The sequence below is a fragment of the Mustela nivalis genome (genome assembly GCF_964662115.1).
Source record: "Mustela nivalis genome assembly, chromosome: 2".
Lineage (NCBI taxonomy): Eukaryota > Metazoa > Chordata > Mammalia > Carnivora > Mustelidae > Mustela > Mustela nivalis.
The window spans coordinates 64,977,206-65,004,929 of record NC_139021.1 but is presented as its reverse complement, the minus strand read 5'-3'; the positions used below and the strand labels follow the sequence as shown (position 1 = coordinate 65,004,929).

Sequence of the window (27,724 nt, the reverse complement as noted above, 5' to 3'; positions counted from 1 at the left end):
TGTCTACAAACAAAAAAAGAAAACTTCTCTCAGCAGGTTTTGTTGGGAAGAAAAGGGCTTCAGGGTCCAGAAGAAAAACATTTCCTTTTTATTTCAATAACCCAGTTAAGAGGGAAGGGTTTGTTTGTTTGTTTAAATTCTTTTGCTTTGGTTTCTGTTGAAACTGATCTGTTCAAAGTCCTGAAATGAGGAAATCCAGGGGGCTGTGGTTATAAGCAGTTGTCTAATGATATCTTTTTGTCTCCTCTTTGTGTTTACACTTCTTACTGGCTGCTGTATAAAATGCTAAACCTTTAGATTCTTCATTTATAAAGTTATTCAGCTCTAGCAGGCTGGATAGTTTTTAAATGTTGTACTAAAGGAGCCAGCTGGTTATAAGATGAAGGTATCTCCTCACAAAATAATTCCATAAATTTTGCTATTCCAATAGCTTCTAAGGACACTTTTGATTAATAGTGAGATCAAGGCAATATGGTGCCTGGCTTCTCAGGAATGACCATTTAAGCTGGCAGCCCCAAACCCATTTTTTTCTTCTTGCAACAAGACCTTTCACTCCCAAAGATGTTTCAAGTTTACACAAACATTTGACTGTTTAAGCTAGCATATTCTAGCAACTGTCATTCACAGTAAGATTTGGTGGCTTTCTTTGGTGGCCGGCCCATAGTGACTTATGGCCAACTGCACATCTCAAGGTCTTCATTTAAAATAATATATGATTTTTTCTTCATATATATATGATATATGATATATATATGATAATATAATGATAACACATTTTATTTTTCCAACCAACTAATGCTATCCCTTCTCTTGGCTCCCCACACATACACAGCGTCACCACACACACAACTTCTGAGCTCTGCTATGGTAAAAAGAGTGTGAACTTTGAAACCAGGAAGACCCACATTTAAATCCTGGGCCTGAAAAATGCTGCCTGGATGACTTTAGCCAAGTTACCTCACCTTTTTGGGTTTCAGATTTCTCATCTGTAAAATGAGGAATAGAAGTATTCTCCTTAAAGGGATAACATAAAATTATACATATAAAGCATGTCATAATTTATTGGAACAAAAAAATTAAATAAATGTATTTTCTAAAATAATGAATCAGTGAAGAACTGTTGACTGGTGCATGAATCTTAGCTTTGGACCTAATATTCTATAATGATGAACAAGTACAAGCTATAAAAAGCTATAGATTCTTAATAGAATGTAAGGAAAGAGAAAATCTTAGAAAGATTTGCTGGAATGAGTCTGTTTTAAGTGAACTTTATTGGAACCCAGCTTTTTGTGCCTGTGCAATAGGAAAGTCTCAGAAAGAACTCTCTGAATTTTCCCTTAAAAGATTTTAGAATATGATCAAAGGAAGAAGATAAATATTATAGTTTTTAATATATTTACTGGTCCCCCCAGGTCCTGACCTCCATACATTAAGTACTTCCTTTGTTTAAGAAATTTCATTTCTTAATAGTTGTAGCCTGAATGCAAAAGATATTAAAAGTTTATTGGCATAAATAATTACCCCACCAAACATAGAAAGATTGGTGTACTATATTCTGCCAGTTGAGGTGAGGGACTAACATTTGTCTCCATGCAAAATTCCTGCAAACCACATGGTCCAAGACGATGAATTTTATCTTAGCGAGGGCATGGATCTAGTTCAACTGTGCTACCAACTAGTTCTGTGGTCTTGAGCAAGCACTTTTATTTTGACGTCCTTTCCAGTTGAGTTCAGGACAGCAGAAGTTTCCTGTGTTATTGTGTGCCAGTCCTGATTCTGGGCACAAGACCTAAAGGCAAATAAAGTAAAGGCAAATATCTGTACATTCCCAATTATAACTTGCCAAATGCAAAAGAGAAAATTAATGCAAGGTATGGAAGAGTAGGATACGTTTTAGATTAAAACATAGATTATCAGAGCAGTGCAAATAGAAGAGGAAATGCCTGGGCACAATTTTGAATGGAGCCAGAAGTTGTCAGATGCAGAATGTGAGCTGGTGGAGGAGGAAGTGAAAAGAGCACAAGGACATTCTGGGTAGAAGGTTAATGTGTGCAAAGTAAGGAAAAGGCATGGTACATTCAAATCAAATTATAACTATTTGGTTAAGAGCTTCACAAGAGTGGGGAACTTTGTTTTGTACAGGGATATATTCCCATCTCCTAGCATAAGGCCCGAGACATGGTACTCAGTAAACAAATAAATAATGGAGTAAATAAATTGGCATATATTTTTCTCTATATATCCAAGGTCCTTATCAGAATTCAGTTACTCTGTTCCTTTGACGATTTGTCTAATTTTCCCAGCTAGACTGTCAGTTCCTCACCACAAAACTCTTGGAAGGCCTTCTCTAGACACCTGACAATTGAATAATTGATCCAAGCCTGAAGTGCTAATTGAAACCTTTGTGGAAGGTCTGACTTGGCAGTGCCCATATCTAGGGATCACGAACTTGACGTACCTCTCTTGTTTGAGGGAAAGCAGAAATCAGGTGGGTTAATTCTGAGAATTACCCTGGGAAGTACAATAGTGAAGCCAACACAGCATCTGTAAGAAATGCAACTGGGGGGTGCCTGGGTGGCTCAGTGGGTTAAGCTGCTGCCTTCGGCTCAGGTCATGATCTCAGGGTCCTGGGATCGAGTCCCGCATTGGGCTCTCTGCTCGGCAGGGAGCCTGCTTCCTCCTCTCTCTCTCTGCCTGCCTCTCTGCCTACTTGTAATCTCTTTCAAATAAATAAATAAATCTTTAAAAAAAAAATGCAACTGGGTTTCCTAAGGAGGAAGAAAAGTGTTAGGGACTCGTTGGAGATTAAATAACATCCATTTGCCATAATGAGGGCCTGAGCAAGCGCAGAAACCTGTGGTTAAAGAAAATCACAGCTTCTCCACTCCCAGCACAACTGTGGGTGTAGGGGACCTTCCTGTTTCATTATTCTGAGGAAAAGCATTATCGGGGAATTGCCAAGACTTGAGCATCTAAATCAATATGTGCTGAGAGTTACCAAGCAGGAAAGCCAGAAACTATAATACTTTGAACACTATTTTTAGAGTCAATTTTGAGAAAGTCCATGAATTCAAATTCAAGGACACATTTTCAGTGCTGGCACTCGTTAGCCGATACCATCACGCGTTTGTTCTTTTTTCTTTTTCTTTCTTTCCTTTTAGAAGTGTTTAACGAGTCTACACTATTTGCCAAGCACTGTCCTTGCTCTGTGGCATGCTCAGTATGTGGACCCTGCCCTAAAGGAGGGTAAATTCGTGTGAGGGGAATTCCAGCCACTCTCGAATGTGTAATCATTCAAGAAAAATTGGAGTTAACTTCCTGCTCATGTAATGGTCCTGGGCAAAGGAACCACTTGCTAAGCATTTTGTTTCTGTGTGGTCATTCAGGAATGCAGACCTAAGGAGGCTCTGCCGTTTTCTACAAGTAGGTCCAAGGGATCTTCCTGGGGCTGGTCTCCATTCCAGATGGTTAGAAGAGACAAAGGGAAGAAAAAAACATCCACCGGGGTCTTTCTGGGCCAGGTTCTAAGGCGGCACTCATCATCTTCACTTGGGTAGAATGCATCTGCCTGTGACAGAGGATGAGAAATGTGGTCTGGCTGTGCCCTGCGGACTGGTTAGGGGGTGCTGCAAGTCTCTGCCATCACGGTCTACTATAGAGAACAATAAGTCAGATTCCACGGCAATACAAGAGAAAGGAGAATCAGGTAGATTTACTGACTACGAGGTCAGCCGTTTGCTTCCCCATGAATTAGAGCATTCTGGCCCTCAAGGCAAAATTTCATGGGTTACATATCATTATCTTCACTTTACAGAAAAAGAAAGGGAGACTCAGAGTGTTGCAAGCAACTTTTGATAGTGCTCATTTGAAGCCATAGATGAAAAGTAAACAGAACATTTGCAGTCCCTGTGTCCCCAATTTGCAGGGAAATTAATAGTGTTCTCACTGGTCAAAAATAACAATGCAACAAATACTTCTCCAGACAGGGTTTTCAGCTAGTGATCATCGTTCTTGCTCTAACATTCCCTCTACCATGTTTTTGGTGATGTATGACTTCCCATAGAAGTTTACGTGGTGATACTCAGCTATAAAGCATGGACCAAAGACTCATCACTCTGTCATTTCTTTGCCCATCTATCCATCTTTCCTTCATTGGTTGGTCCATTCCTTTTTTTTCCCTCAACCACATCGAATATTTACTGTGCCCATTTTATGTGCCCAGTACTGTGGTGGGTGTTTGAAACACAAAGACAGAGACTATGGTGCCTTGTCATGGCAAGCTCACTGTCTAGTCGAGGAATCAGACATGAAAATGGATGATTAAAGTGTAAGGTTTTTAGAGGGTGTGGGACAGAAAATGCAATTGGACTAAGAGATGGGAGAACTGACTTTGCCAGAGAATACAGTCTAAGAGAGGACCCACAAAAAGGGAATAAACAGATTTGAGCAACTGGAAAGTTTTCCCAGGTTAAAGAATCAACAGTCAGAACATCCCAGGTTAAGGAATGAAATAATCTTTTGGGTAAATAAATAGAAAGAAAGAAGAAGAAACAGAGTTATGGGACTCCAGGCAGGGAAAATAGAGCAGGTGGCGCTTGTACTTTTCCTGAAATGCCTTTCTCTTTATACCTTTTTTTTAATGTCTAAATCGAATCTGTTCTTCAAGATCTATATATAATTCATCTTCACATTGACCCAAAGTGTTTTCCTTACACATGGTAAGTAACGACTTTAGAATAAATCTGGTTTTCAAATCTCATTCTACCCCTTAGAACCTATGTGTGTTTGAACACTTTGGATAATCTTTGAACCTCTACTTCCTCCTCTGTAAAATGGGCATGAAGATTTGAAACTTACAAGGTTCTTGTTGGGATCAAAGCCCATTGTGCTTGAACAAATATTTCATAAACCATGAAGTACTAGTAAACACTAGTTATGTTAGTTATTATTCTTTTCTTACAGTATTTCTTATAGTTAGTAATATTAGAAATAGAAAAGTTATTATTTATTTGATATCAGAAAATTTATAACTGATGCCCTTGCTTAGTTAGTAGCAGAAAATTAGAGGGGCATTCCTAGATAGGAAGAAAATCTGCCTACTTTGCACAGAGCCCTGATACTGAAAAGAAGTAAACAAATACTTCCGGGTCATTCAGAAAGCCTCAGAAATGGTTTGTGTTTAATTGTAAAGCTTCCCCCAAGAGAAGATGAATTGCCTCTCTTTGTGGAAAGGTTATCTTTCATTTGGATAATGTCTGCTTCAGCTCAAAAGACCTTCCTTGAATCCGGTCCCAAGCCAGGTATGTCAGGTATACAGAGAAAAGACACAGTCCCTGTCCTCAGACAACTCAAATCGTGGGTGAACTCTTAGTAAATAGAGTGTCCAGAAATGTCTTCCCCCACCCCTGGGACTATCTCTTCTCAAAGGATTGGGAAGCTAGAGCACTGGAGAGGAGGATAAGAGAGGGATTATTTGAGCAAATTTTAACTCTGTCTTCTCTGAGAACTGTTGTCATTTGCCACATATGGCAGGCTTACATGTAAATTTAAATTTAAAATCCAGTTCCTCATTTGGAGGAGCCACATTTCCAGTGCTCTAGGGTTACTTGTGGCCAGTAGCTACTCTGTGAGCACAGAATCTTTCACCATCGTAGAGCATCCAGTGGGGTAGCCCTGGGAGTCTGGCTCCTGTGTGATCCCCAGGAGGACCTGAGGGTCTGGCAGAGAGGTTGAAGTCAGTCTCTTGCCAGCCCTCTGCCCCTGTAGTTTGACTCCTCCTACTCTGGGATCACAGAGATCTCTTCTATTCAAATATCAGGATTTCCCATTCTAAATAAAAACCAGTCTTTGGGGCACCTGGGTGGCTCAGTCTGTTAAGCATCTGCCTTCAGCTCAAGTCATGATCCCAGGGTTTTGGCATCAAGTCCCACATTGGGCTCCCTGATCAGTAGGAAGCCTGGTTCTCTGCCCCTCCCCATGCTCATACTTTCTCTCTCTCAAATAAATCAAAGATTTAAAAAAAAAAAAAGAAAGAAAGAAAAAAAAAAAAAAAAAGAAAAGAAAATCAGCCCTGGACTTCCTGTGCCCACCAGGAGCAAAAATAAACCCTAGCATGACATGAAAAGAGCATGGTTATTTATTCTTCCCATGCCACTCCTGTCCCAAGTCCCAGGTGTGTTTGTTCTCTGCAGATGGTCCCAGTCTATAGCAGTTCAATTTATGATACTCGTGCCGTGGTCCAAGAGTGATGCACATTCAGTAGAAATTCTGTGAGTTTAGTGTGAGGGGGATTAAAATGAAAGCCATGAAATTGTGCTTACAATGGTGGATGCAACAGATGTGACTCAGCCACGGACAGGGTGATTGTTTGAAACAAGATGGGATTGGGAGGGAGACAAACCATAAGAGACTCTTAATCTCACAAAACAAACTGAGGTTGCTGGGGGGAGGGGGGATGGGAGAACGGGGTGGGGTTATGGACATTAGGGAGGGTACTTGCTATGGTGAGTGCTGTGAAGTATGTAAACCTGGCGATTCACAGACCTGTACCCCTGGGGATAAAAATATATTATATGTTTATTAAAAAAAATAAAGTCTGGGGTAGAAACCATCCAACTAGGGGCTAAGACAGAGTAGTTGACCTTTGGCTCTGCTCTCATTTAATGAGAGGCACTGTGTTAAGTCCTTGAAACTTTGTTACCTGTAAAACACACGTAATAATAACTCACCTACCTGATCGGGATGCGGTGACATTTAAACAAGACGGCTCACCGCCATTTAACCCATAAACTCTGGGAAGAAAGGAGCTATATCAGGCACCTTCCATGGGCCAAAATCTCTTCAAGGCCCATTACATTCTTGTTATTTATTCCCCAACACCATCCTCAATATGTAGATGTGATCCTTACCACAAAAGAGCGTCTTTTGTTTCTAGACCCTACTATCCATTTCTGAGCAGACTACGTATCACACATTATTCTGGTTGGTTTTATAGGTGTAACTTCTGTAAATCTTTCTACCTACTAAACTAGGTAATAATGTCCTCCCTTTGACTTACCATGCTAGTGAGGCCCACAGGGGTTAAGTAACTTGCCTAGAGGCAAACAGGAAATAAATAGCAGAGAGGGAGTTTCACCCTTTAAGACTCTGAAAACTCTTTGTACTCATTTTGTTGGCTATAACTATGCTAGGCAGAATGTCTAAAGTGGGCCCCAAAAGAGGTTATGCCCTAATCCCTGAAATCTGTGACTATTATGAGGGGCCACACCAGTGATTACATTATGTTATACTCACAGTTTACATTAAGAAGGGAGATTACGCCACTGGGCTCAGTTGAATCACATAAGCCCTGAAAAGCAGAGAGAGTTCTCTGTCTGATGGCAGAAGTCGGAGGGATTTGAAGCACAAGGGAGATTCCTGGTGCTGTTGAGGCTTGAAGATGGAGGGCCCCCATAGAAGGGATCTGAGCAGCTCTAGGGGTGGTGAGCAGCCCCCACTAATCACTGCAACCACAAAACTGAATTTTGCCAACACAACCTGAATACACCAGGAAGTGGACTGTCCCCAGAGTCCCTGGGTGAGAGCGGTGCTGGCTGGCACCTTAACCTTGGTCTGGTGAGACCCTGAGCAGAGAAACCCACTGAGCCTGCTCATAGGCACCAAGCTGTGATCTGATCAGCAGGCATGTGTGTTCAGCTGCCGAATTTGCGATGATGTGTTACACAGCAAGAGAAAAAGAATGCAAAGGCTTTATATGAGTTTACATGTGTTAATAGCACCTACCTGACAAGATTATTTTATGGACTAAGTAGAAAACAACAACAAAAAACCCACAGCATTCAGCACAGTTGTTGACATTTAGGAAGCATGTAATAAATGGTCCGTTTTATTTGTGCCCATTGTACAGGTAGGAAGACTGAGGCTTCGATGGCTAAATAGCGTGCCCAGGGCCCTGGAAGAGGTGGGAGTCAGGATCAGTGTAGACACCAAGGGCTGCTGCTCTTCCTCCGTAGACCAGGCATTTAGACAGGAATGCACATTGGAATTACCTGCACAACTTGCTAAAATGGAGATTCTCATGTCCTGATCCCAGTGATTATGATTCAAAATCTTGGGTGATCTTGAGTAACTGTATATCTAAAGGTATTATGGATGCTTCTGATGTACACACCCACAGAGTGACTGTACTAGACTGTGAATTTCTTGAGCTAGGGGTGTTCTTGTATCTTGTTTGTGCCCACAACAGGGCCTGGGACCTACAGTAGAATATATCCATACTTCCAGTGGATTGTCCGACCTTTAGTGTTTCTGCTACAGCACCATTGACCTTGGAGTCATTGTTGGTGAACCTATATCCCTACCGTCCTCCCAACTCAATCTGCCATTTTGGTGGCTGGCAGTGAGCCCTGCATTTGTTCTGAGAGCTCCCAAAGCTATGAATCAGCTCCCCCGCACCCGCCCGGCCCGCTCACATCCAAGTATGTAGTTTCTCTGTCTTTTCTTAGTCCGCGGAGGAGGCATTGCCACTCACCTGACAGCAGCAGTTTTAAAATAAGTTGGTGAAGGATCGAAGCAGAGACTCGAAGCCACGTTGCTGAGTGGGGTGAGCCTTTCCTGAGTGGGCTTGAGAAAGGCAGATAAAAGGCCAGCATGGAGAAGGATCACGCTAACGCAAGTGATCTCATCTACTAAAATACCAAGCTTAGGAAAGTCTACATCTTTTTTTAAACCTTAGTCGTAGTTATTCCCTGTGGCTGTTTGGACATGTCAAGTGTTTTATTTTTTAAGCTGATAACAGTAACTTCAAAAGGTTTGGCTTGTGTCAGACAACTTTGGGAAAAGTGTTACTGTGTTGCCTTTCACCTTTCAACTTGGACACTCAGCTATGTTATAAAACTTTTATAGATTAACTGCACAGAAATAATCAGCACTGGTTATAATAAGTTAACTTGAATTCCCTTCCCTGGACAGGATTCTACATGCTTAGTGGACACTCTTTTACAACAACGAACTTTAGCACTAGAAATAGTAAAAGGAAGAAGTTTATGTTGCTTGAAAATTCCAGTATAGTGTAAAATATTTTGTTATAGCCTACTGCTGCTTAAAATGCATCTGGTACAAAAGGCTTAGAATGCATAACTTCTTACTCATAACTATTAATAAGGATAATACATCAGCAAATTTGACATTCCAATTCTAGCAACAATTCCTCCTTGATACCTGGGAAATGTGTATGACATATCTATTATTCATATATATCTCTATCCCAACAGGACCACAGTACTGAACTGTGCAACTCTAGGAGTACCATTCACTTTGAGGGGTATTAATGTTGACCCATTCCCAGGAGATCTGTAGGATATAATCTTCCACTTTTACACTGACAGCCTGGAATCTGCCAATACAATTCTTGCCTTAGCATTGGAAGTACTTACTGTTTCTCAATTCAGAATATCTTGAAGAGATTAAGATTTTGTCATCCATGAGTTGTGAGAATTATTATTGTTCAATGGCAGCTATTTTACTTACTCCTTCATATCACTCCTATTGGTGTCCATCTCTTTATTCACTTTCGAAGCACCATGTTATCTTGCTGTGTGAGTGAAAGGGAAGATGTCCTAGGGTTCATAAATGGAATATGAATACATTTTTCACTATACTGGTACAGTAGGTACCAAGGAACATTTTATAAGCTGTCTTGGAAATCTATCAGTAACACTGAATGTATGCAGAAACATTAAAAAAAAAGCCAACTCATAAGTGAATGTTTGGAGCACAGTCTGTACCTCAATATATGTATGTCTATATCATGCGCCTATATATGTATATATGTTATTTCTTGGGAGTTACTGTCCTTGTTCCACTAGGAAGAAATAATCAAATGCCCAAGGTGATGAATATCTAGGCAAAAGTGGATAACCACATAGAAAACAATAAATCTTGACTATTTTACATAATATACAAAAATTCCATGAGGATTATAGTTCTAAATGAGAAGACAAGATTTTTTTGAAAAAAAAAAAAAAAAAAAAAAAAGAATGTCTTCAAATCCTCAGGATAGGCAAAAATTTCTAAAAACAATAAAAAAAAACAAAGAAAAGTTCTAGACAAAAAAATCTGATGAATTAGACTACTTTAAAATGAAGAAATTCTATTTATCAAAAGGTACAACAGAATGGGAGATGATATTTACAATTTTTTTTTACAAATTTTAATTATGACTACCATATATTTCCAATAAGATGTCATATCCAAAATACATAAAGGACTCCTACAACTCAAGGATAATCCAACAGAAATATGAGCAAAGGACTTAAATAAGCACTTTATGAAAAAAGACATTGAAAATGGCCAAACACACCAATGGCTCATCAGTAATCATCAGAGTAATGCAAATTAAAACTCAGTGCAGTACCACCACTGGTATGGCTCAAATTAAAGGCAAATAATACCACATACAGTTGACTCTTGAATAGCACAGAGGTGAGGCGCACTGACACCTACGTATTTGAAAATCCATGTGTAAATTTTGACTCCCCCCAAACCTAACTATTGTTGACTGGAAGCCCTACTGATAACACAAAGTCAGTTAACACATTTTGTATGTTACATGTATCATATATTGTATTCTTCCAACAAAGCATGCTGAAGAAAGTGTTAAGAAATCCTTGGAGAAAATGCATTTACAGTACTATTAAAAAAAAAAAATCCAGTATAGAAGTGGACTTGAGCAGTTCATACCCAAGTTTTTAAGGATCAACTATTAGCTAAGTTATGCAACAACTACAATGCTTGGTGATAAAAATGTACACTGCAACTTCTTAGGTGAAATTAGTATCTACCCAATGTTTCAGTAAGTTCTACCATATACCCAACAGGACTATACCCCTATGTTTACCAGAATACATAAAGGAATATTTATAGTAGTAATACTTGTCATAGTCCCAAACTGAAAACTCAATGTCTATCAACACCAGAATGGATACATTGAGATAAGAGAATGCATAAGAGAACACTGTACCATCATGCATGCACAAACATTGACACCTCTCCTGAACACAATGTTGAGTGAAAGAAACCCAGACCTGAAGAATAGGATTCAATTTACATAAAATTCAGACACAAGTAAAACTAAGTAACAGTGTTAAAAGTTACAATGGTGGTTAACCCTGAGGAGAGAAGCAAGGACTGTGAGGAACTCAAGAGAGATTCTAGGTGCTGGTAATTTTCAGTCTTTGGTTATCAAATACATAGGAGTGTTCACTTTCTGGAAAGTCATTCAACTGAACATGTATCGTTTGTGCATATTGTTTTGTGTGTTCTTGTGTATGAGGCCAACAGAAGTTCACATTAAAAAAAACAGCCTAAACACCCCCCAAAACAAAAGAATTTTATAGGTATTCTATTCATGAAAGCTTATTGATTAAAACACTGCTAAAAAAAAAAACAAAACAACAAACAACACTGCTTAGTGTTATCCTGCTTTTTATAGAAAGAACATTTTTGCTCAAACATATGTCTCTGTGTTAAAAACCTTACTTGATATTTGGAAGAGAAAACACTCGAGACAAAATGCTTCTAGGCATCTGTTTTGAATGGATTTCAATGCCTCTAAAAGTCATTTTATTGATAATGTGCTAAGCTAAACATTTTCAATTTCATATCATTGACTTGAGTACTACTATGTTTTTACTACTGAAAGATCAACAAATGCTTATGCTAATCAGCTTGATACTTGGGATGCCAGAATGGAAATTTCTTTGTCTACATAAAGTAGTCGAGCTGAAAAATACCCAGGGATATCCATAGCGGTCATGCTTTCAATGGATAGGAAGCTGCAAGCAAGCAAGAACTTCTTAGCCAACACCCTCACCAAATTCAGCAACATGCCACCAAGTTTTATTTGTTCTTGTGCAAATGGCTCTCTCTAAGAGAACATTTCCTTACATAGTTCAACCTAATATTAGGCTTAAATCCAAGGATGCTAAGACTTAATTATCTCATTTCCTCCATAAGTGATACAGCATGTTACTATTTGGCTATAATTGTTAATGGTGTTCCTAACACAGACTTGGAGGGGAGGTGTGCTAGGGACTGTGTATTGTTTTTGACGGTAGCCATGGATGATGAGGCATACCTATGCAAAATGACTTGCATGCAGGATTAGACTTAAAGCTATTCATTGATCTTTTCTAAATATTAGTATTAAAATGCATTTTTCCCAGGATTTCTAACTTTGTGTCACTCTGAACAAGAGGAATAGGTAAGGGTTGAGTATGCTGTTTCTCATTTAACCAAATGTAATTTAATTTAGACATTTGAGTGCTTGCTACTTCAAAGCAATGAAACATAAGCTTTTCACATGACTACACACATGAGCATACACAAAACATACATAGAACACTGTACCATCAAGAAAAAGCATTCAGGTATAGCTTTCATGGCTCTATTTTTTTTAATTATATATCTGGACATCACGTGTCTTCCAAGTTCTAGTTCTATATCTTCATCTGTCTGATAAATATTTCCACTCAGGATGTTCCTCTATTACCTCAAACGTATCGTATCTAAAATTAAATCCCTTACGTCCAGTTCTAACTAGCTTTCCTATATTAATAGTCATGCATACCATAAATATTCCAGTTACTCAAGGTCCAAAGTTTGAAGTCACCTTTTACCCTCATTGTAGTTTTAATTCACATTTGCCTAATGGCTAATTACAAACTATTTTTCATATGTTGATTTGGCCATTTGTACATCTTTTTTGGTGATGTGTTCACTCATCCAGTGTATATTTAGACAGTTTTATCTCTAGAATTTTAATTTGTGTCTTTCATGTTTTCTATCTCTACTTATATGCTCTATCTTATCTACCCTCTTGTACATATGGAATATTATGAAATTACTGTTAAAAAATGTTCTTGCCCAGTATGGTACTGGCACAAAAACAGACACATAGATCAATGGAACAGAATAGAGAGCCCAGAAATAGACCCTCAACTCTATGGTCAACTAATCTTCAACAAAGTGGGAAAGAATGTCCAATGGAAAAAAGACAGTCTCTTCAATAAATGGTGTTGGGAAAATAGGACAGGAACATGCATAAAAGTGAAATTGGACCATTTCTTTATACAACACACGAAAATAGACTCAAAATGGATGAAAGACCTCAATGTGAGAAAGGAACCCATCAAATTCCTTGAGAAGAACACAGGCAGCAACCTCTTCAACCTCAGCAGCAGCAACTTCTTACTAGGAACATTGCTAAAGGCAAGGGAAGCAGGAGCAAAAATGAACTATTTGGACTTCATCAAGATCAAAGGCTTTTGCACAGCAAAGGAAAACAATTGACAAAACCAAAAGACAACAGACAGAATGGGAGAAGATATTTGCAAATGACATATCAGATAAAGGGCTAGTATCCAAAATCTATAAAAAATACTTAGCAAACTGAACACCCAAAGAATAAATAATCCAATCAAGAAATGGGCAGAAAACATGAACAGACATTTCTCTAGAGAAGACATCCAGATGGCCAACAGACACATGAAAAAGTGCTCCACATCACTCAGTATCAGGGAAATACAAATCAAAACCACAATGAGATACCACCTCACACCAGTCAGAATGGCTAAAATTTACAAGTCAGGAAATGACAGATGCTGGAGCGAATGCTAAAAAAGGGGACCCCTCCTACGCTGTTGGTGGGCATGCACGTTGGTGCAACCACTCTGGAAAACAGCATGGAGGTTCCACAAAAAGCTGAAAATAGAGCTACCTTACCACCCAGCAATTGCACTACTGGGTATTTACCCTAAAGACACAAAGATAGTGATCCGAAGGGGCATGTGCACCCAAATGTTTATAGCAGCAATGTCCACAATAACCAAACTATGGAAAGAGCCTAGATGTCCATCAACAGATGAATAGATAAAGGAGAAGTGGTATATATATACACAATGGAATACTATGCAGCCATCAAAAGAAATGAAATCTTGCCACTTGCAATGACGTGGATGGAATTAGAGGGTATTATGCTTAGCGAAATAAGTCAGTCAGAGAAAGACAACTTTCATATGATCTCCCTGATATGAGGAAGTGGAGATGGAATGTGGGTGCTTTGGGAGGTAGGAAAAGAATATGAAACAAGATGGGTTCGGAAAGGAGACAAACCATAAGGGACTCTTAATGTCACAAAACAAACTGAGGGTGGCCAGGGGTGGGGGTAGGGAGAGGGTGGTGGGGTTATGGACATTGGGGAGGGTATGTGCTATGGTGAGTGCATGAAGTTGTAAACCTGGTGATTCACAGACCTGTACTCCTGGGACTAATAATACATTATATGTTTATAAAAATAATTTTTAAAAAACTTTAAATAAAAATTAAAAAATAAAAGGAAAGAAAAAGTGTTCTTACCTGTATATTCTATCACTGGCAGTATTTGTGGGTCTGTTTCTATTGATTAATTTTTCTCGTCATCATGACTTACTTTCCTACTCTTTTGCATGGCTGGTATATTTGACTGGATGACACTGGGAATTTTACCTTGTTGGGTTCTGGACATAATTGTTTTTGAGAAAGAGTTGATATGAAACATTAGTTTCAGGCATACAGTATGATTCAATCCACAGTAAGTCTAGTCACCATTAATTATCATAAAAGGTTACAAACTTTGTTCTTGTAATGCAAACATTTAAGATCCACTCTCCTGGGAACCTTCTAATATGCACAATACCATTGACCATAATCACCAGGCTCACACCACATTCCTATTCATTTCACAACTGGAAATCTGTACCTTCCCTTTCATCCATTTTGCCTGCCCACCAGGCCCTTTCTCCACTGGTAACCATCCCTGTGTTCTTTGTATTCATGAGTTTGTTTGCTCATCTTTGTTTTTTAGATTTTGCATGCCAATTGTATCATATGGTATTTGTCTTTCTCTGACTTATTTTACTTAGAAGGATACCCTTGAAGTCCTCCATGTTGTTACAAATGGCAAGATTTTATTCCTTTTATGGCTGAGTAGTATCTGTGCATGTGTGTGTATAGTATATATATGCATGTATGTGTGTCTCATATCCTTATCCATTCATCCACCAACTGACACTTAACATTGTTTCCATCTTGACTATTTATCCTTTTTTTGTTCTTATAAATATTTTTGAAGTGTATTCTTTGACACTGTTAAATTACTTGGAAACAATTGGATTCTTCTATAACTTCTTTTAAAATGTCAGGATTAGAGCAGGCTTCATTCCACAGACAGTTTTGTTTCACTACTGAAGGTAGATCTTTCTGGAGTAGTCTTCTGATATCCTATGAATTACTGGGGTTTTCTACTCTAGCCTTCAAGAAGAGAAACTATTTTTACTTTGAGATATAGGAATTGTTCTCTAATATCTTCTTGGTGATTCTCTCAGGTTTCTCTTTCTCACTTATTTTATTAGTATTCTCGCTCCCCACTCCTTTTCATACTCCTCCCTATAAGCTTTTGCTGTCTTGAACTCCCAAAAGATCATCTCAATTCATGGGAGAGACTGCTAGACTCTATCAGGATTCTCCCTCTATATCCTGCTTCCTTCATCTCTCTACTCAGTAAACTGGAGTTTCACAACCTCTGATCTTGTGCTGACTTTGTTTTCAACCTCTGATCACTGTCCTGTCATCTGTAATGTTGAAGATCTAAAAACCTTGTTTCATATACTTTGTTTTACTTAGTTGTTTCAGGAAGGAGGTTATATCAAATCCTTGCTACTCCATCTTGGTCAAGTGTAGAAGTTGTTACGGCTTTTTAAACTTCTTGGGCCAGTCTTTGTACAACTCACCTAATAGGTCACAGTGTATCATCTGGTACGTGAACTATCTGACTACTGAAATTTTTCTAACAATGTTCCCTATTCTCAGTCTCTACTACTTGCAATTCATTCACTTTAACTCAGTCACAATAATTTTAATGTACCATGACTTTCTTCAAAACCAGTGAAGTTTCCCTTTGGCTTCAGGATGCAATCCCAATTTCTAGTCTAGCATGCAAGATCCTCCACAATCCGACCTCCATTTATTTAACTTTCAAAACTTACTTTTCATTATTCCAACCAGGCTGAACTAAACAGGGCTTCCCAACGTTATTTGTGCACATCACTCTCTTTGTCTTGTTAGGATATTCTCCCCATGAAGAACACTCTTCTCTATGCCTATTCAAGTTCTACCCATTTTTCAAGAAAGTGTTTAAGTTTCACTTTCTTTTTAGATCCTTTAAGACCCTACTCCATGAAGCTTCTATGTGTATTTTTTTTTTTTGTCCTTACTGCTTAAAATTATTGCCTTGCCTACCAAGATGGTAATTTAATAGGTTTTTTGACAATTTTCCTAGTAACTTTTCAGAACAAAGCTTAGAAGTTCAGGTTCTTTTCATTCTTAAAAATTAATTTTTGATAGGCAAGTCTGACTTTTCCCTCACTAGATGATATAACTCTTGACATCAGAAGCTTGTCTTATACACCATTACCTACATGCTTAAGCTCATCACTGTGTCCTCTAGGAGTGTAATATTTCATGGTCAGTCTCTGTGCTATTCACATTCTTTTGCTAAAAATGTCAATGTAAGTTTCTTATCCCTGATAACCTGTCAGCTCTGCAAAGCTTCAAGGTGATAGGCTGTAGGAACTCTTCCTTTAATTTCTTACCTCCTTTACTATTTCCCCTTCAGGAAAAAATTATCAGCTTCATATGTGGAGTGATTCTACAACAGGGTGAGGAATGCCAACAGAACACCTTAATGCCAATGAAACACTGAGACACCTTAGTCTCCCCATAGCACAAGGCTCTCCTGATGCTTGGTAAATCTGTGTTCTAGTAAAGGTCCCAGTCATCTTTCATCTTAGAGAAGTAGAGGTTTTGTCCACTCTCTCAGGAGCTATGGGTATTCAAAAAGCAGGGTCCTTTTTGTTGGGTATCAAGATATGTCAAACAATTCCCAGTACCCTAAAGAGAATCTTCTCCTTATATTTTGAGATTCCCAGCCACCCTCATAGTGTAGATAGCCCAGTGGCTTTTCCTTTTTTTGTACTCTGGCTCACATTTAAAGAACAGAGTTGCTAACTACCAGGATATAAAGACCATGGTGCCTGTAAAAGGTCATTCTCATTGCTATTAACTAGCCTCTTCCTAATTTGTGGTATATGCCACCATTTCCATGACGAAGGAAGTGATCCAAAAGTACTGACTGATCTCTCTTTAACATTTTTTCAGCCTGGAGTTTTCTTCCACCAGACATAAGCATGGGTGACTTTTACTTCAGTAATAGCTATAATCAGTTACCATTTTATTGGAGGCAACTTCCCCAACCTCACTTTCTATCTTCTTATCTTGTTGGGTTTCATTATAGTGCTTACAGCCACTTGATACATTTATTCATTTTTCTCTTCTCCATCATAGTAGCCAACATGAATAGCTCAGCTCAACTGTCTGTGATATATCACCATGACAGAAAATCAAGTCATTAGGACCTTTTTTTGGGATCACATTTCCCCCTTAGCCTAGGTTACTACTACCCAACCATTTGTCATTTAATTCCTTAACTCTCAAAAAAAACTCTCACAAAAAAATAACTAGTGTTATTAAAAAAAAAAATCTCTTAATGTACATATATGTATGTAGCCGAAAAGAAAGTGGTGATAACACGAATTATGAGTCTTGGGGCCTATCCACTCTGCCCTGGCTGACCACAAACCCACTTTATATTGCAAAAGAAAGCTGTTAGAGCGTTTGCTTTAAGATACAAACTCTAAAAACTCTAATAAAACAAAATAGAACTTTATTCATGTTTAATGGTTGCATTGCAAGCATGGATTTCACAATCTCAAACCATATGAAGGAACAGTTTATATGCTGATGTTGTTCTTAGGGAACATGTCAACTAAAGAATAAATTTATAGACACAAATTAAATACATAAGGGAAAGGCAGGGAGTGGCTTCTAAGAAATCATAAAATTTAAGCATTTAGGGAATGGAAAAATACATAGAATTGACTTTTATTTAAGTGTGGGAGAGTTCACAAAAATAATTTTGAAGAACAATTCAATTAAACTACATTTTGGTATATAATAGATACCTACATGCAGTCTTTCTTTACTTTAGGCCTTCAGAGGCCAAAGAACCTCATGGATTACTCAAAGTTACCTCTACCTGTTAGGGCTCAAATTCCTCCTTTTCTGCTTGGTTAAAGTTGATATCTTAACTCCAGTGATAAATTAGCTCTTCTAGGAAACAAGATAGCAAACTAGGATTAAAAAAAAACAGGAATTTCCAACAAGATGCATTAAAGGACACAGGACTTACAGTGAGCAAGTCATCCTGGTTTGTCCAAGACTTTTCAGCTTTAGGACTAAAATTCAACAATCAGGGAAACCATGGAGTCCTGGGCAAACTGGGATGGCTGTCACCCTTACAGATATCTCTCTAATGATAACAAGCCCAAGTTATCAGATCACACCCAAAACTATTTATTTGGTTTTGTGAAGTCATTGCCTGATGTACCAAGACCAAAACAATGGACTGGGTCTTAGGGTCTATACCAGATAATGAGCTTTTGCATCTGGCAGACATCTTGCCTAGATACTATGTTCTGCTGTTTACTAGCCCTGTGAGCTTTTGCAAATCCCTTTACAATTTTGACCTTCGGCTAGTAGGACTGCTTATAACACCGAAATAGGAAGTTACTTAGCATGGTGCCTAGAGTTAAGTATCTCTATGTAATTTATTATTAGTTCATCATTAGTTTTTGATGTGGTGTTCAATGATTCATTAGTTGTGTATATTTTTAATAAGCTGCAGTAGATGGTATCTCCTCCTCTTCATCCTCATCATTATCATGGCCCTAAGAATCAAAGGTTCAGGCTCTTTCATTATTTATTATTGTGACCTTGGTCAAGACTTTTCCCTGTCCTAGACCTCAGTTTTCTTACCTGTAAAGTGAAGAGAACTATAGAACCCATCCTTGTACTGGAAGATTATTATGAAATCAAATGAGAAAATGTAGGTTAAGAGAAATGTATATTGTAAAGCTGGATTCAAATGCAAAGATTCAAGATATGCTAATGTGTCAATGCTGAAGGAAGGACTGGACCTCCAGAAATGAAATGGATAACAGTAGTTACACTTATTTAAAAAGTCAGTTGGCATATTGCCTGTGGTGCTAGTTATTAAACCTCAAGAAAGACAAAACAATCAGGGAGAGTCCAAGATGGCAATGTAGGAAAATCCTGAACTCAACTTCTCCACAAACAAACCAAATCTATACTTTCATATAGAGCAATTCCTTCTGAAGAATGGAGGCCTGATTGAACAGCTTCTGCACAATGAAGAATGGCAAGAGAGATGGAGATACAGTAATGAAGGAAACCCCCAACCCTGATGTTGCAAACTATCATAGGAAGGGACAGTACTGAAGGACCAGGAATAAATTTTTCTCCCTGGGAAACATGGTGGTGGGGAGGGAGAAGCTGCCATTTTAAATTCTAGTTGCCCTTTCAAAGGAACTAGCCCTGAATCCCTGCCAAATGTCAGGGGAGTGGCTAGAATGCTCCCTGGATCTAAGGTGATGGTAAGCACAATACTTTATGCTACCCCTCCACTTTGAGAGTACAGATTGGGGGAGGAACTGGGCACTATAGTTGGCCAGCTGCTTCAGGGAGAACTGGGGTTCTGCTGCACACTATCTCCAGCTGTCCCACCAAGGTAGCCTCAGTACAGTGCATACTGGGATACCCCTTGGCAGTACTCCCTTAGCTCCAGCCATTTTGCTAAAATGGCACAGGCACAAATCACTGCACCACTTCAGCACCAGAATTTTAGGAACATCCCCAGTGCAGAGCACCTCAGGACCTCTCAGCCTATAGCTGCTTTAGACTCAGACAACTCACAGAACACCCTTAAGCAAAACACACAAGGACCTCCCTCCCCACCCCACAATTTGGTGCCAGCTCAGCCCCAGCTGCCCAACCAGGACACCCCCTAATGTGGAGTGTTCTGGGATCCTGCAGCCCACATTGTCTCAGCTCCAGCCACCCTGCCAGTGCACCCTCTATACAGAGTGCCCCATGACACCATAGCTATCATCTACTTTGCCTTCAGTTGTTCTGAAAAAGCATGTCCTCTACAAAGAAAGCCCTGGGACCTTCTAGCTTGTACCCATTTCAGCTTCAGCAACCCTGTCAAGGTGCTGTCGATAAAGAAATCCCCAGGACCATACCAGTCTATGCATACTTTGGCTCCAACAATCCCACCGGGGTAGCCCCAGCAAAGAATGACACAGGACACCCCCACCAGCCACAGCTCTAGTCAGCCACCCAAAGTCACCAGGCACACAAGTGTACACTGGTGATGGCCACACACAAGACTATTACTCTAAGTTTAGGAGAAGTAGATTTTACACCTAATTCATAGAAATACACCCAGAAAATTAAGAGGAATATGCTCTAAAAGAAACAAAACCTCAGAAAAAGAACAAAGCAGATAAGTAATCTATCTGATAAAGAGTTCAAAGTACTGATCATAAAAGTGCTCACTGGACTGGAGAGAAGAGTAGATGAACTTAATGAGTACTTCAGCAAAGATCTAGATAATAAATATAAATTACCAGAGTTGAAAAATAACTGAAATCAAAGCTAAGCTTTGGGAAATCAGAGGATATAGAAGAATGGATAGGTGATCTGGAATACTGGATAATGGAAAGTACCTAAGCTCAACAGCAAAAAGAAAAAAATATTAAATGAGGTTAGGGTAAGTGATATTTTGATAATATAAATCAAACATTTGTATTATAGTAGTCCCAGGAGGAGAAGAGAGGTGGGGCAGAGAATTACTTGAAGAAATGATAGCAGAAAACTTACCTAACCTGGGGATAGAAACAGACATTGAGTTCAGGAAGGACAGAAAGTACCAAACAAGAAAAAGCCACTGAGGTCCACATCAAGACACATAATAATTAAAATGGTAAAGATTAGGGGCACCTGGGTGGCACAGTCAGTTGAGTGTCCACCTCTTGGTTTAGGCTCAGGTCATGATCTCAGAGTCTGAGATCCAGCCTCATGTGGGGATCCACACTAAACACAGGGTCTGCTTACAGTTTCTCTCTACCTCTCTCTCAGGCCCTCCCCCACTGCATGCTCACTCTCTAAAATAAATCTTTAAAAAAATAAGATGGCAAATATTAACCATCAAGACAATTTTAATAGTAGCAAGAAGCAACTGGTTACATACAAGGGAAACCTCCTAATAACAACATCAGATTATTTTTGTCAGAAACCGACTATATCATGCCACTCCCTTCTGGCTACAAAGTACTGGAAGGTTTAAAAAAAAAAAAAAACAAAAAAAAACAAAAACCTACAACTGAGAATACTCTACCTGGCAAGATTATCATTCAGAATTGAAGGAGAAAGTTTCTTAGATGAACAAAAGTTAAGAGTTTATCACTACTAACCTGGCCTTATAAAAAATGTTAAACATACTTTAAGTAGAAAGACCATAATTATAAGAAAAGTATGGAAGAAAAAATTTCACCAGTAATGCAAACATACACTAAAGGTAGTAGAACAACCACTTATAAAGCTATTATAAAGATTAAGAGACAAAAATAATAAGATATTACTAGTTGCAGGGACTGGAAAAATAAAGATATAAAATAGGACAGTATACATAAAAAACATGGAAGTAGGAAGAATGAAACTTCCTTAACGTGTATTCAAACTTAAGTGAAGATAACTTAATATAGATTGATTTAGGATGTTATATATGAACCTTATGGTAATCATAAACCAAAAATTTACAACAGATGCACAAAAAGTGAAGAGAAATGAAATCAAGCATAGCACTAAAACTCATCGATAAGAGCAAGAGAATTACAAAAGTAATCAGAAAGCAATTAACAAAATGGCAAAAACAAATCAACTAAGTGTAAATGGCCTAAATACTCTAAAAGACACAGGGTGACTGAATGGTAAACAAAACACCTAATACCCATCTATATGATGCATACAAGACACTACAGACTTAAAGACACATACAGACTAACAGTGAAGGATAAAAGTTACTCCATGCAAATTGAAATGAAAAAGAAAAAAGCTGAATAGCAATACTTAGACACAATAAAGTTTAAACAAGGACTATAATAAGAGACAAAGGGCACTGCATAATGATAAAGGGATTAATCCAACAAAAGGATATAACACTTGTAAACATCTATGCACCGAACATTGGAGTACCTAAACACAAAGCAAATATTGACACAAAGGAGGAAAGTGACAGTAATACAGTAACAGTAACAGGGGACTTTGACACTCCATTTTCATCAGTGGAAAGGTCATCCAGGCAGGGGAGAAAAAAGCAGTAGAAAACAATGTTTTTGAATAGCACATTAAATCAGGTACACTTATATAAACAGAATACCCAAAATAGAATATACTTTTTTTTTCAAGTGCACATGGACATTCCCCAGCATAGATCATATGGTAGATAGCAAAACAAGTTTCAATAAATTTGAAATGGAGATCATATCAAGCATTTTTTTTTTTCTGGCCACAATGGAATGAAACTAGAAATCAATTACAAAAGAAAAAAAAAACTGGAAAAAAAGACATGTAGGCTAAACAACATGCTACTAAATTACCAATGAGTCCGTGAAAAAAATCAAAGAAAAATAAAATACATGGAGATAAATAGGAAGACATAGTGGTCCAAAACCTTTGAGACACAACAATACCATCCTAAGAGAAATTTATACCGAGAAAAATCTACCTCAAGAAACAATAGAAATCTAAAGTAAACAATTCATCTTTCATCTAAAGAACTAGATAAAGAAGAACCAACAAAACCCAAAGCCAAAAGTTAGTACAAGAAAGGAAATAACAATCAGAGCAGAAACAGATGAAATAGGCACTAAAAAATTACCAAAATAGAAAATATCAGTGAAATCAAGAGCTTTCTTTGAAAATATAAACAAAATGATAAACTTTTAACAAGACTCATGAAGAAAAATAAAGAGTACCCAACTGAAATCAGTAAGAGGAGAAATAACAATCAATACCACAGAAATACAGATTAGAGATTATCAAAAATTATATGCTAACAAATTAGACAATTTAGAAGAAATGGATAAATTTCTAGAAGCATACAATCTTCCAAAAGTAAATAGAAATAGAAAATAATGAACAGATGATTGGTAATAAAATTAAATTGTAAAGAAAGTCAATAAACAGAAGTCTAAAACTAGACATATTCACAAGTTCTAGAATATTTAAGAGATAATATCTATTCTCAAACTATTTCAAAAAATAGAAGAGGAAGGAAAGCTTCTAAATTCATTCTATGAGGCTAGCATTACCCTGATACCAAAATGAGACAGAAACACTACAAGGAGGAGCAGGAGAAAGAATTACAGGCCAATATCCGTAAAGAATACAGATGCCAGAATTCTTGAAAAAAGTTAGCAAACCACATTTAACAATACAGTAAAAAAATCATTCACCACAATCAAGTGAGACTTAATCTGGAAGTGTAAGAATGGTTCAATATTTACAAAATCAATTGATACTACATTAACAAAATGAAGGATAAAAATGGTATCTTAATTGATGTGGAAAAGTGTAGTCCTCGACCCGCAAGGATGACAAGAAGCCTGGTTCAGTGTTAATATTCATTTCCTCCTTTTATTTCGTCAACTTCCTTAGCTTATATGCGGCAGGGTGACCAATAAGGGGTCAAGCCATGGGGAGAGCCAATGAGAGTCCTGTTACTATGCTGATTAAATTTGAAACAGCCAATGACTATGTCCTCCTTTAGGCGGGCTTCACCAGAAAGTTCGTTGTTTACTTGCAGCATATTTTGCTGGCAGTGAGCCAAGCGCCATCTTGTAATGGCGGGGACTTTCCCAGTGGGAGGTGGTCCCTGACATCTCCCCCTTTTTTGTTTTATGGCAGAGATGGTGCCTGTCTTAGGTCGTCAGTAGCAGAAAACATCCTTACCCATCATCAGACACAAGATATCAATGATCTCTGTCCTGTCTTAGGTTGGTATGCTTCTCTACTGATCTTACCCATCTTTGACTACCGATCTAGCAAGCTTAGCCATATCTGGGGAGATGTCCCAGCCTCTATTGACATAAGGGCTTGTACTATAGCTCCGCTCTGCTCTCGCTGCTGTGTTCTCCATTGGCGAACTTTTCTGAATAGAAGCAGAATGCCAATAAGGAGGAGGACAAGAAGACCAATTGTGCCAGCCCATTGTTTGGTAAACTGGAACATATTGCTCAATGTTTGAAATAGATCTGGAAGGGAAGCTGGTTGCACACGCGTACTATTTACTCGAGTTATCTCAGCCAAAAGGATTTGTGTGAAATTTTGAATATAGTCAGACCAAGCACCCTGCAAACCTGGGAAAGCTGTTCGGAGGAATTGCTAATCTGACTAAGGTTAGAGAATTTTACAGGGGTAACACAGAGTGCAGAAAAAGAAACAATAGAACCAACACTCAGTATTTCAGCTAGTGAAGAACGGGGGAAAATAAAGGAAGAATTAGTTAAAGGTAAAGGATAGGGCCAAGCCTTTAGAATAGCCCATAATTCACGTGTCGCCATCTGGGGAATTAGGAATATCAGAGTCCCCCACGACAGTAGGAGGATCACGGCTTCCTCTGTCCTCATCCTCGTTCTCAGGGGCCTTCCGGACCAATCTCTCTGGAATCCAAATCGGCACTTCTTTGTCCTGCGGACTTCTCCCTTGCAAGGTTTTTATATTTTTCTTAATATTTCTCGGGTTTCGGCACCATTTTTCGCCCTCGACCCGCAAGGACGACAAAAAGCCTGGTTCGGTGTTAATGCTTCATTTCCTCCTTTTATTTCGTCAACTTCCTTAGCTTATATGCGGCAGCGTGACAAATAAGGGGCCAAGCAGTGGGGAGAGCCAATGAGAGTCCTGTTACTATGCTTATTAAATTTGAAACAGCCAATGACTATGTCCTCCTTTAGACAGGCTTCACCAGAAAGTTCGTTTTTTACTTGCAGCGTATTTTGCTGGCAGTGAGCCAAGCGCCATCTTGTAATGGCGGGGACTTTCCCGGCTGGAGGTGGTCCCCGACAGAAAAGTCATAACAAAACTCAACAGCTGTTCGTGATACAAACTCATAAGTGGGATTACATGGACCACATACCTCAAACATAAGAAAGACCACTGATGGCAAAACCCACAGGTAATAGAACACTTAATGGTTAAAAATAGCTTTTCCTCTAAGAGCAAGAGCAAGACAAGGATTCCACTCTCACCACTTTTATTCTGCATAACCTGAAGTCCTATGCACAGCAATCAAACAAGAAATAAAAGCCATCCAAATTGGTAAAGAAATAAAATTGTCACTATTTGCAGAGAACATGACACCATAAATAAAATCCCTGAAGACTCCACCAAAAAAAGTAGCAGAAAACCAAATTTTAAAAGACTCCATTTAAAGTTACACAAAAAAGAATAAAAATACTTAGGAATCAACCCAAGAAAAAAATGTACCCTGAAAACTATAAAACATTGATGAAATGGAAAAGTACATGAACAAATAGAAGATACATGTTCATGGATTAGAATACTATTGGTAAAATGTTCACTCCACCCAGAGCGATCTACAGATTCAAACCAATTCCTGTGAAAATACCAACAGTGCTTTTCAAAACACTGGAATAGTCCTAATATTTGTATGGAACTACAAAAATCCTGAATAGCTAACACAATCTTGAGAAAAAGCAACGACTGAGAACTTGAAAATTACATTCTGAGAACTCTATTTGTCAATTTTCTCTCAATAAAAAGGGGTATCTTATTAAAAAACAAAATGAGGGGAAGTTCACATAATAACCAAATATTTAAGTTTTTAGAAGTAAGGCTTATTGGCCTCATACACCTGTTCAGAGCTCATGTTATGTATTTATGTAAGTGTATAGCTCCATGCTTGTGATCAAGATTAGTGGTGCTCATCAATATCTTTATTTTTATCTTTTTATTTAGATTATCACAGTCTATTTCTTCAGCTCATTTAGGCGGCCCTGAGAGACTAGTCTGGTCAATGGCATGAGGGAAGAAGTACTATGTACCTCTTTCAAACCTGGCCCCTGAAACTTCACTTGAGATCATCTTCACCTTCACTTTCCTCATGTGATTAGGGGTGCAAGAACCCACTGCAAGACTGAGAAAAGATTAAAAGAGCTTGGATCCCTCCATGACTGTGGAATATAGCATCGTTAGCCTACCCATTGCGTCATGAACAACAAATCCTTCATGTTTCCTATATATTTCTGCAACTATGGTTGTGACATTTAATTTCAAGCTTTAAATATCTTGGTTCAATACTTTACCAAGTTACCTCACAGACTTTTTCTTTTTAAATTTATCTGATATTTTACCTACAGAACTTTGAAATGGTACATAGATTTCAGGATCATTTTAGAAGAAGAATATTAATTGCAGGGGCCCAAACATGAACTGATTAAATTAAAACAAAACCTCAGATAAACCTTTGGCACTGACTTCAAAACTTCTCTTGTTGATAGAGAATAATTCCCTTATGAACTATGCTGGACTTAATTAACACATCTTTCTGTACTAGCAGTTGCTTGTGCAGGGATGAAAAACAGATTTAAAGAACAAGAGGTTGTTGCAACAACTTGAGTGTGATGAAGCCATGTTTCCCTTGTTACAGTGTGAACTGTGCACTGGCAGCTGCTTGAAAAATTTATGTTATTCTTTATTTAAATTCAATTAGCCAACTTACAGTACATCATTAGTTTCAGATGTAGTGTTCAGTAACTTCTCAGTTGCATATAACACCCATTGCACATCACATCATGAGCCTTTCTTAATGCCCATCACCGAATTACCCATCCCCTACCCTCCTCCCCTCCAGCAACCCTGTTTCCCATAGTTAAGAATCTCTCATAGTTTTTTCTCCCTCTCTGATGACTTCCCATTCTGTTTTCCCTCCCTTCCCTTATGATCCCTCTATGCTGTTTTATTCCACATAAAAGTGAAACCATATGATCATTGTTCTTCTGACTGACTTATTTCCATCAGCATAATACCCTCCAATTCTATCCACATCAGTGTAAATGGTATTTATCCTTTCTAATGGCTGAGTCATATTGTATATATTACATTTTATATATGTACTACATCTTTATCCAATCATCTGTCAATGGACATCTAGACTCTTACCACAGTTTGGCTACTGTGGACATTGCTGCTATGAACATTGGGGCACAGGTGCCCCTTTGGATCACTACATTTATACCTCTGGGGTAAATACCTAGTAGTGCAATTGGTAGGTCATAGGGCAGCTCTATTTTTAACATCTTGAGGAACCTCCATACTTTATACCACTTTCCAGAGTAAAGAATGTACCAGCTTGCCTTCCCACCCAGAGTGTAAGTGGGTTCCCCTGCTTCCACATCCTTGCCAACATTTGTTGTTTCCTATCTCATTAATTTTAGCCATTCTGACTGGTGTAATGTGGTATCTCATTGGGGTTTTGATTTGTAAGTCTAATAATACAATTCACCATTGTACTATTTTCAGTGAAACATTTCTGTAAAGCATTTTAATTACCAACAGTAAACCTTTCCCTGGGAATGTGTTTTTTGTTTGTATTTTTTTTTAACAGTGAAGCTTATTTTTCTTGCCATAA

The 27,724-nt window shown here is 38.3% G+C and overlaps 1 protein-coding gene across 3 annotated transcripts in view; it reads right to left on the bottom strand.

The window, feature by feature from the left end:
- LOC309858268 (uncharacterized protein) overlaps positions 1-27,724 on the bottom strand; it is a 77,886-nt gene that overhangs the window by 13,644 nt on the left and 36,518 nt on the right. The window lies entirely within an intron of this gene.